Here is an 11,788-nt window from a genome sequence, read left to right as displayed (position 1 = left end):
CTGGGGGAATAGCATACAGCAGTGATAAGAAGTTCTTCTACCTCGGAGATTTCCTAGCAAGCTGCAGCTCTTGCACATGACAACTTTATTGTGACTTCCATTGAGCCGTGTCCACATCTGTAAAATTGGGATAACCATAGTACTAGCAACCTAGTCACAGTACACACCATTGTGCTAGGTGCGTCATCTACATTTCCTCTTTATCTTATAATGACATACGAGAGGATGTCACTGCTTGAGGCCACCCGATTTATAGGAAGTGGAGCTGCCATCTCAGCCTAGGCATGTCTGCCTCTTTGCCCTTCGCCATACTGCTTCTTTTCTCCCAGCCCTGATGGTAGGAGAATGCACTGAAATGATGAATGAAAAGCACCTGGTGACCCAATGTTACTGGCTCGCTTTTTCCCTTTATAATGGGAGCTGGGACTTGAGTCTTAAACTGTTTTTGCATCCACAAATAATGCCAATGTGGGCCTTTCTATGGGTTCTTGGCACATAATTGCTGACTGATATAATTCTATTCGCTGAGGACAAGCAGGTGGAATTAGTCAATAATACTCCGGCCAAGCAGGAAGGACAACAATGTTGAGAATTAGCTCTGTGGTTGGCTTGGTCATTGCCAAGCAACTATGCCCACTTCCCCCCTCTTTTTTTTTTTTTTTTTTTTTTTTTTAACGGAGTCTCCTTCTGTTGCCCAGGCTAGAGTGCAATGGCGTAATCTCGACTCACTGCAACCTCCGCCTCCTGGGTCAAGCAATTCTCCTGCCTCAGCCTCCCGAGTAGCTGGGATTACAGGCGTTCACCACAATGCCAGCAAAGTTTTTGTATTTTTAGCAGAGACGGAGTTTCGCCATGTTTGCCAGGCTACTCTTGAATGCCTGACCTCAAGTGATTTGCCCGCCTCAGCCTCCCAAAGTGGTGGGATTACAGGCGTGAGCCACTGCGCCAGACCTTCCCCTTTAGTTTTCCTTTTTTATTATTTTATTTATTTTATTTTATTTTATTTTATTTTATTTTATTTTATTTTATTTTATTTTATTTTGAGATGGAGTCTTGCTGTTGTCGCCTGGGCTGGAGTGCAGTGACACAATCTCGGCTCATTGGAAGCTCCACCTCCTAGGTTCCAGCAGTTCTCCTTCCTCAGCCTCCCAAGTAGCTGAGATTACAGGCACCTGCCACCACGCCTGGCTAATATTTTTTGTTTCGTTCTGTTTTGTTTTATGAGACGGAGTTTCATTCTTGTTGCTCAGGCTGGAGTGCAGTGGCACAATCTTGGCTCACTGCAATGTCTGCCTCCCAGATTCAAGCAACTCTCCTGCCTCAGCCTCCCGAGTAGCTGAGATTACAGGCACCCACCACCATGCTCGGCTATTTTTTTGTATTTTCAGTAGTGACAGGGTTTCACCATGTTGGCCAGGCTGGTCACGAACTCCTGATCTCAGGTGATCCACCCACCTGGGCCTCCCAAAGTGCTGGGATTACAGGCGTGAGCCACCGCACCCGGCCTATTTTATTTTTTGAGACGGGGTCTCACTCTGTTGCTCAGGATGGAATGCAGTGGCACCATCACAGTTCACTGCAGCCTTGATTGCTTGGGTTCAAGCAATCCTCCTGTCTCAACCTCCAAAGTAGCTGGGACCACAGGTATACACTACCATGTCTGGCTGATTTTTGTATTTTTTGTAGAGACGAGGTTTTGGCATGTTGCCCAGACTGGTCTTGAACTCCTGGGTTCAAGTGATCCACCTGTCACATCCTTCCAAAGTGCTGGGATTATAGGGATGAGCCACCATGCCCATCCATACTCTTAGCTTTCCTTTGCCATTATGATTTTTGTCATTTTTGTCCTGACACATTCTCACTCTCTTTTGTTTGTTTGTTTGTTTGTTTGCTTTGAGACAGGGTCTTGCTCTATTGCCCAGGCTGGAGTGCAGTGGTGTGATCAAGCTCACTGCAGCCTCTGTCTCTCAGGCTCAAGAGATTCTCCTGCCTCAGCCTCCTAAGTAGCTAAGACTACAGGCATGTGCCATCACACCTGGCTAATTTTTATTAATTTTTAGTAGAAATGAGTTCTTATTGTATTGCCCACGCTGGTCTCAAACTCCTGAGCTCGGCCAGGCATTGTGGCTCATGCCTACAATCCCAGCACTTTGGGAGGTCGAGGCGGGTGGGTCACCTGAGGTCGGGAGTTCAAGACTAGCCTGGCCAACATGGCAATACCCCCATCTCTACTAAAAATACAAAAATTAGCCAGGCATGGTGGCATGTACCTGTAGTCCCAGCTACTGGGGAGGCTGAGGCAGGAGAATCACTTGAACCCGGGAGGCAGAGGTTGCACTGAGCTGGGATTGCACCACTGCACTCTAGTCTGGATGACAGACTCAAAAAAAAAAAAAAATGTCCCCTGAGCTCAAGCAATCCTTCCAACTCAGTGTCCTAAAGTAGATGAGCCGCCATGCTAGCCTCACATTCTCACTCTTTCCCCCAAGGAAATGAGAGAAGAGAATCCTAAGAGTTTGTAGAAAAGCCATTCAAACACTGATTCCTTATCAGCTCACCTGTCTAACCTCCATTCTCACTTCTCTCCCACCTGTCGAACTCACACACCTGTCTGCCACAGCTGACAGTATTATCCTCTAGCAGGACTTCTAGATTTCTGTAGAAACCTGGGATTTCTGGGCACTCCAGTCTATTCATTCTTCTCTGCTTCCTAATGGGATTAATTATCTCTCTTACTCTGTTAGTTTATTTACTAATATTTACTGTGTACCAAACCCTGTGCTTAGAATTGTGACTTTCTAATTTCTCAAAATGGTGAAAGTATTTTTTTGTACATTTTAGAGTTTTCTTCTAAAATATTATAATTTCTAGGCCTGCCATGGTGGCTTATGCCTGTAATCCCAACACTTTGGGAGGCCAAGGGGAGAGGATCGCTTGAGCTTGGGAGTTCGAGACCAGCCTGGGCAACATGGTGAAACCCCATCTCTACCAAAAATACAAAAAATTAGCCAGGCATGGTGGTGGGTGCCTTTGTTCCCAGCTACTTGGTGTTTGGTTGTGTTTTTTGTTTTTTTGGGTTTTTTTTTGGATGGATTCTCACTCTGTCGCCCAGGCTGGAGTATAGTGGCACCATCTCGGCTCACTGCAACCTCCGCCTCCCAGGTTTGAATGATTCTCCTGCCTCAATCTCCCGAATAGCTGAGATTACAGGCGTGCGCCACCATGCCCATGCCCAGCTGATTTTTGTACTTTTAGTAGAGACAGGGTTTCACCGTGTTGGCTAGGCTGATCTCGAACACCTGACCTCAGGTGATCTACCCACCTCAGCCTTCCAAAGCGCTGGGATCACAGGCGTGTCAGCCACCTCGCCCAGCCATTCACAGCTACTTAGGAGTCTTCAGTGGCAGGATCACCTGAGCACAGAAGCTGGAGTTTGCAGTGCCCAATGCACTCCAGCCTGGGTGACAGAGTGAGATCCCATTTCAAAATAAATAATTAATAACATAAAATATATTAGAATTTCTTACAATGAGCACATAATGCTCTTGCAACCAGAAAAAAACTATAAATGTTTTTCATTATTTTAATCAATTTTATTGAGATACATTTACATACAATTAAAATGCATCCAGGTAGACCGGGCGCAGTGGCTCACACCTGTAATCCCAGCACTTTGGGAGGCCCAAGCAGGCGGATCACCTGAGGTCAGGAGTTCAAGACCAGCCTGGGCAAAATGGCAAAACCCTGTCTCTATCAAAAATACAAAAATTAGCTGTGCGTGGTGGCAGGTACCTGTAATCCCAGCCACTTGGGAAGCTGAGGCAGGAGAATCGCTTGAACCCAGGAAGCAGAGGTTGCAGTGCGCCGAGTTCATGCCATTGCACTCCAGCCTGGGTGACAAGAGCAAAACTCCATCTCAAAATAAATAAAATAAAATAAAATAAAATGTATCCATTGAAATGTACATCTTAATGAGTGTCGACAAATATACACACATGAGCACCTGACATCACAATCAAAATATAAATATTTCCATTTTTCCAGAAAGTTCCCTTATGTCCCCTTGCAATGAGTCCTCTCTACTTCCCACCCTAGACAAGCATGATTTTATTTCTCTCACTGTAGATTAGTTTTGTCTCTTCTAGAATATCACATAGATGGAATCATGAATTGCATACTCTTTTGTGTCTGACTTCTTTCACTTAGAATATGGTTATTATTATTTTAGAGGAAGGGTCTTGCTCCATCACCCAGGCTGCAGTGCAGTGGCACAATCATAGCGCACTGCAGCCTCAAACTCCTGGGCTCAAGGGATCCTTCGGCCTCAGCCTCCAGAATATCTGAGACTATAATTGCATGCCACCACACTCAGTTTAGATTAATCTATCTTCTTATGTACATCAGTAGTTTTTTTTGTTTGTTTGTTTGTTTGTTTGTTTTTGCTGAGTATTCCATTGTAGAAATAAATCACAATTTGTTTATCCACTTGTGTGTGGACATTTTGTTTGTTTCAAGTTTTTTTTTTTTTTTTTTTTTTTTTTTTGAGATGGAGTCTCCCTCTGTCACCCAGGCTGAAGTGCAATGGCGCAATCTCAGCTCACTGCAACCTCTGCCTCCCAGGTTCAAGCAATTCTCCTGCCTCAGCCTCCCGAGCAGCTGGGACTACAGGCATGGGCCACTACACCCAGCTACTTTTTGTATTTTTAGTAGAGACACGGTTTCACCATATTGGTCAGGCTGGTCTTGAACTCCTGACCTTGTGATCCACCCGCCTTGGCCTCCCAGAGTGCTGAGATTAAGCCGTGATCCACCGCGCAGGGTTTTTTTTTTTTTTTTTTTTTTTCCCCGAGAGAGTTTCTCTCTCATTGCCCAGGTAGGAATGCAATGGCACGATCTCGGCTCACCGCAACCTCTACCTCCCGGGTTCAAGCGATTCTACCGCCTCAGCCTCCCGAGTATCTGGGATTACAGGCATGCGCCACCACGCCCTGATAATTTTGTATTTTTAGTAGAGATGGGGTTTCTCCATGTTGGTCAGGCTTGTCTTGAACTCCTGACCTCAGGTGATCTGCCCGCTTCGGCCCCCTAAAGTGCTGGGATTGCAGACATGAGCTACTGCGCCCGGCCGTTTTTTTTTCATTTAAAAGAAAAAAAAGTTATTTTCTTTTACTCTTTTTAAGTAACCCACACTCATCAAAAATTTGGAAAACAGGCTGGGTGTCGTGGCTCACTCCCAATTACTTGGTAGATTGAGGCGGGAGGATTGCTCGAGCCTGGGAGGTTGATGCTGCAGTGAGCTATGATCTTGCCACTGCACTCCAGCCTGACAGAGTGAGACCTTGTCTCGAAAAGAAAAGAAAAAAACAAAAAAAAGAGGGGGGGCAGGAGAATTTCTTGAACCCAAGGAGGTAGAGTTACATTGGGCTGAGATTGCGCCACGCTCTCTAGCACTGGGTGAGCCGAGCGAGAACTCCTATCTCAAAAAAAAAAAAACAGAAAACAGAGCGACAGCAGGAGCATAACTAACTCTCGGGCGGCGCTCCGGTGGCTCAAGCTGTAATCCCGCACGCACTTTGCGAGGCTCGAAGGCGCGCGCGGATCACGAGGTCAGGAGAGTCGCAGCAGCCCTCCTCGGCTAACCGGTAAACCCCGGATCTCGTGATCTAAAAGAATACCAAAAAAACTAGCCGGGGCCCGAGGTTGCGGCACCTGTAGTCCCAGGCTACTGCGGGAGGCTGAGGCGCAGCGGAGAATGGCGGGAAACCGGGAGGGCGCGAGCCTTGCAGCTGGACGCTGAACGAGTCCGGGCCCACAGCACTCAGCCTGGGCCCACAGCGAAGCAAAGACTGCCGTCTCAAAAAAAAATAAATAAATAAATAAATAAATAATAATAATAATCTCTGGTCCCATTAAACAAAGTTAAACAAAGGCAATTATTGTTAATATTAGAGTGCTATGTTTTCTTCCCCTGTGTAAACATGTTATAAGGACTCTATATAATTAAAATCACACTGTACATTTGTAACTGGCTTAATATTATATCAGTTAATATTATATCATAAATATTTTCCACCTTATTTCTTTTGTAACCATTTTAATATTAATATTATTTAATATTTTATCACTAGAATGTGGACTCTGTCAGAGTAGGGGTTTAGGTTGTCCCACTTATTCTTTATATCAAAGTCCAGCATGGTGCCTCGCCTAACGCAGGTGCCACAGCGCGCTTGCTATGCTCATACGGAGAATATACAATGTTCTTTTCACTAATTCTCTCTCTTTCTCTCTCCTTTTTTCTTTCTCTCTCCTTTTTTTTTTTTTTTTTTTGAGACAGTTTGGCTCTGTCACCCAGGCTGGAGTGCAGTGGCAGCATCTCAGCTCACCATAGCCTTGACCTCCTGGGCTCAAACAACACTCCCACCTCAGCCTCCCGAGTAGCTGGAATTACAGGCACGGGCTACCATGTCTGGATAATTTTTAAATCTTTTGTAGAGATGGGGTCTCCCTATGTTGCCTAGGCTGGTCTCGAACTACTGGGCTCAAGTGATCCACCTGCCTTGGTCGCCCAAAGTGCTGGAATTACAGGTATGATCCACCATGTCCAGGACCCATCTTGTCCAGGACCCATCTTAAGTCCTAAGCACTAGTGTGTTAACTTCTGCCCTTCTGCTTCTCCATGAAGTCTTTTTGGGCTTCCTCATCTCCTCTGGGTTGTACAAAGAGTCTCCTCCAGAAAACATTTAAGTTGATGGTATAAATAATGGCGTAAAACCATTTGACCCAAGGAAGGGGGTAATTGTGATGAGATCTTAGAGGACCAGAAACAAACCGTTTTACTTCCAAATAGATTATATAGCAGACTTGCAATTCTGGCAGCTATGAGATGGAGAGAATACCACCTGCTTCTGAGAGCTAGTATGAGGAGGAAATGAATTATACAGATTCAGCTGGGCATGGTGGCTCACACCTGTAATCCCAGCACTTTGGCAAGCTGAGGCGGGTGGATCACCTGAGGTCAGGAGTTGGAGACCAGCCTGGCCAATGTGGTGAAACCCCGTCTCTACTAAAAATACAAAAATTAGCCGAGCGTGGTGGTGCACACTCGTAATCCCAGCTCTTTGGGAAGCTGAGGCAGGAGAATCGCTTGAACCTAGGAGGTGGAGTTTGCAGTGAGTTGAGATCATGCCACTGCACTTCCATCTGGGTGACAGAGTGAGACTTCATCTCAAAAAAAAAAAAAAAACACATTCAAAAAAAGTGCTTACCCCAGAGCCTGCACCCAGTAATCACTCACTCAAGGGGAGCTGTCCAGGAAATTTGAGACCCAGTGGGTTAATTATCTTTAGACTAAAACCAACACTGATTTCCCCAGACAGCCTGGGAGGGGAGAAACCCAAACAGACAGTTACAGTTCAGCTAAAACAGAGCTAATCTTTAATCTTTTATGGATACATGTAATACATTAACTATTATAGCCTATCCCCTCAAGGCACCTCAACACCTGGTCAACCAGAGGCTAGAGTTGGGTTGTCTGGGCTAAGAGGAAGGGAGCAAGTAAATAGGCCAATTACCCTTCTGCAACAGACTTTCTCAGGGCCCCGCCTTGAGATTAAGAGAATTAAATGGCTAATGTTGACTGTCATTCAGCCAGCGGCATGGGGAGGTGAATTTCTTGAGTCAGCACCCAATGAAGAACACTAGGCACAAAATTACATGAGACGTTTTACCTGTTTCTCAGCAAACTAAACTCCTTAAGAACAGGAGTGGTGTCATTTCTTATTTATCATTGGGTGTTTGCTGATGGTCATTACTATTAATAATGATGCTGTAGTTGTCATAAAGGGAAAAAAACCCAAAGGCATAAAATTACTAAGGCTAAGTATCTATGAAATCATAAAGTTTGACTACTGCATTTTCTCAACTCTAACATGCATTTTGTGTCTGGGTTTATTGGGCTTCAATTTATAACAGATATATACATATATAGAGAGTTTATCAATTGCCTGAAACTGTTATTAAATCAATACTATGACTTAGAGTGGATAGTGTCTAGGAATCAAGGAAATACGATAATTCAATCTCTCCCACTCAGAGCAAGAATTCTTTCTTTTCTTTTTTTTGAGATAGAGTCTCGCTCTGTCACCCAGGCTGGAGTGCAGTGGCCAGATCTCAGCTCACTGCAAACTCCGCCTCCCGGGTTTACACCATTCTCCTGCCTCAGCCTCCCGAGTAGCTGGGACTACAGGCACCCGCCACCTCGCCCGGCTAGTTTTTTGTATTTTTTTAGTAGAGACGGGGTTTCACCGTGTTAGCCAGGATGGTCTCCATCTCCTGACCTTGTGATCCGCCCGCCTCGGCCTCCCAAAGTGCTGGGATTACAGGCTTGAGCCACCGCGCCCGGCCGGGAGTCTACTTCATATCTGGGCCCCCCTTCCATTACTGGACACCACTACTGCGACCAGTTGTTCCTTATATTAAGCTGAAATCTATATCCCTGTAATTTTCACCCAACAATTCTAGTCCTGTCCTCTGGAACTATACAAAAGCAGTCAGTTTTTCTCAGGAGGCTTTTATAGATTGAATGTTTGTGTCTCCCCAAAATTCATATGCTGAATCCTGGGAGGAGCAGAAATTTGCCCAGCACTACATAGGCACTGTGAACACCTGGAGGGTCTTTAAAAAAAAAAGAATCCTAACCTCCAATGTGATGGTGAGCCTTTGGGAGATAATTAGGTCATGAGGGTGAAGTCTTCATGAATGAGATTAGTGCCCCTGTAGGAAAAAACAAGAGATGGTTTTTCTCTCAGCCATGTGATGAGAACAAAGCCATCTGCCATCCATGAAGCTGACCCTCACCAGACACCATATCTATCAGCACCTCAATCTTGGACTTCCCAGCCTCCAGAAATGTGTGAAATCATTCGTTGTTTTGGCCATCTAGTCTATGGTAATTTGTTATAGCAATCGGAACTAACACAGAGCAAAGTCTTAGTACAATAAATCTCTGGAGGCAGACAGATTTGGCTTTTAATCTTGACTCTGACACTTATCAGCAATGTACTTAACTTCTCAGAGCCTATTTCCTCATCTGTTAAGTGGGCTGAAGTTCCCATGGTTGTGAGAGTTAAATGAGTTAAATATACCCTAACCCTAACCCTAACCCTAGCCCTCTCCTCTTCATCTCTCCTCAATCCCCACTGGCTTTGTCATATATTCATATACTGGAAGACAGATGTCATGTTCCACTCTTCGTAAGTCTTTTCTAATTAAACATTCCCCAGTTCTTCAACTATTCTCCTAATAGTAAATCTGATTCATTGCATACCTATGATATACAGTATATGCCAGGCACTGCCAAAGGCCTAAGAAATTAAATAAACTGCCTAGACCCACACAAGCAGTGGCCAGAATTAGAGATCTGTCTGGCTGTAAAGCCACACTTTCAAATCTAGATCCGATAGCAGTACTGTCCAACAGAAGTATGTGAGTCACATATGTACTTTTAAATATTCTAGGCCAGGCATGGTGGCTCACACAAGCAATCTGGGAGGCCGAGGCCGGGGGATCACTTGAGGACAGGAGTTCGAGATCAGCCTGGCCAACATAGTGAAACCTGGTCTACTTTAAAAAAAAAAAAAAATTGGCGGGCATGGTGGCATGAGTCTGTAGTCCCAGTTACTCAGGAGGCTGAGGCACAAGAATTGCTTGAGTTTGAGAGGGAGAGGTTGCAGTGAGCCAAGATTATGCCACTGCACTCCAGCCTGGGAGACAGAGAAAGGCTCTGTCTCCAAATAAATAAACAAAAATATAAATAAATATTCTAGTAGCACCTTGTAAAAATAAGCTGGGCTCAGTGGCTTATGCCTGTAATCCCAGTACTTTGGGAGGCTGAGGCGGGTGGACACCTGAAGTCAGGAGTTCAAGACCAACCTGGCCAACATGGTAAAACCCTATCTCTACTAAAAAATACAAAAATTAGCCAGGCATGGTGGCAGGCGCCTGTAGTTCCAGATATTGGGGAGGCTGAGTTAAGGAGAATTGCTTAAACCTGGGAGGCGGAAGTTGCAGTGAGCCAAGATCACGCCACTGCACTCCAGCCTGGACGACAGAGCAAGACTCCGTCTCAAAACAAAACAAAGAAATAAAAATAAATAAACAGGTTAAATTAAATGTAATAAATATTTTTATTTAATTCCAATATCCAAAATATTATCATTTCAGCAAGTACTCAATATAAAAAATTATTGACTTGGTGTTGTGGCTCACACCTATAATCCCAGCACTTTGGGAGGCCTAGGCAGCAGAATTTCTTGAGCCCAGGAGTTGGAGACCAGCCTGGTCAATATAGTGAGACCCTGTCTCTATAAAAAAAGTAAAGAAAAACAAAAAAAAGCTGGGGTGGGGCGCAGTGGCTCATGCTTGTAATCCCAGAACTTTGGGAGGCCGAGGCAGGCAGATCACCTGAGGTCAGGGGTTCAAGACCAGCTTGGCCAACATGGCGAACCCCATCGCTACTAAAACTACAAAAATTAGCTGGGTGTGGTGGCTCACGCCTGTAATCCCAGCTATTCAGAAGGCTGAGGCACAAGAATCACTTGAACCTAGGAGGCGAAGGTTGTAGTGAGCCAAGATGGCGCCACTGCACTCCAGTATGGGTGACCGAGTGAAACTCTGTTTAAAAAAAAAAAAAAATTATATATATATGATTCCTCACTTCAAGATGTTTATAACCTATCCAGGGAGATGAGCCATGCACAAAATACATTCACAGATCCAGTGAATCTCCCGAAAAATGAAAAAAATAATTTTGAAAAAATGGATTAAAAACAGAACAAAAAATAAAATACAGTCATAGAATGTGGCTAGGGCAGGGCATGCTGTCTCACACCTGTAATCCCAGCACTTTGGGAGGCCAAGGTGGGAGAACTGCTTGAGCCCAGGAGTTCAAGACCAGCCTGGACAACATAGGGAGATCCTCGATCTTCACCAAAAAAAAAAAAAAAAAATTAGCCAGGCATGGTGGTGTGCCCCTGTGGTCCCAGCTACTCGGGAGGCTGAGGTGGAAGGATCGCTTGAGCCCAGGAGGTTGAGGCTGCAGAGAGCCGTAGTCACACCACTACCCTCCACCCTGGGCAACAGTGAGACCTCATCTCTTAAAAAAACAAAGGCCAGACATGGTGGCTTATGCCTCTAATCCCAGCACTTTGGGAGGCTGAGGCGGGTGGATCACGAGGTCAGGAGATCAAGACCATCTTGGCTAACACAGTGAAACCCCGTCTCTACTAAAAATACAAAAAATTAGCCGGGCGTAGTGGTGGGTGCCTGTGGTCCCAGCTGCTCGGGAGGCTGAGGCAGGGGAATGGTGTGAACCCGGGAGGTGGAGGTTGCAGTGAGTGGAGATTGCGCCACTGCACTCCAGTCTGGGTGACAGAGCGAGACTCCGTCTCAAACAAAACAAAACAAAACAAACAAAAACAAAAACAAGGCCAGGCACAGTGGCTCACTCCTGTAATCCCAGCACTTTGGGAGGCCGAGGCGGGTGGAACACCTGAGGTCGGGAGTTCGAGACCTGCCTGACTAACATGGAGAAACTCCATCTCTACTAAAAATACAAAATTAGCTGGGCATGGTGGCGTATGACTGTAATTCCAGCTACTTGGGAGGCTGAGGCAGGAGAATAGCTTGAACCCAGGAGGCGGAGGTTGCCGTGAGCCAAGATCGTGCCACTGCACTCCAGCCTGGGCAACAGAGCGAGACTCCATCTAAAAAAAAAAAAAAAAAAAGCTAA

This window comes from Rhinopithecus bieti, unplaced genomic scaffold (assembly GCF_001698545.2).
Source record: "Rhinopithecus bieti isolate Rb0 unplaced genomic scaffold, ASM169854v2 scaffold_41082, whole genome shotgun sequence".
NCBI classification, from domain to species: domain Eukaryota; kingdom Metazoa; phylum Chordata; class Mammalia; order Primates; family Cercopithecidae; genus Rhinopithecus; species Rhinopithecus bieti.
The sequence above is the reverse complement of the archived record's forward strand: the minus strand, read 5'-3'. Positions refer to the sequence as shown.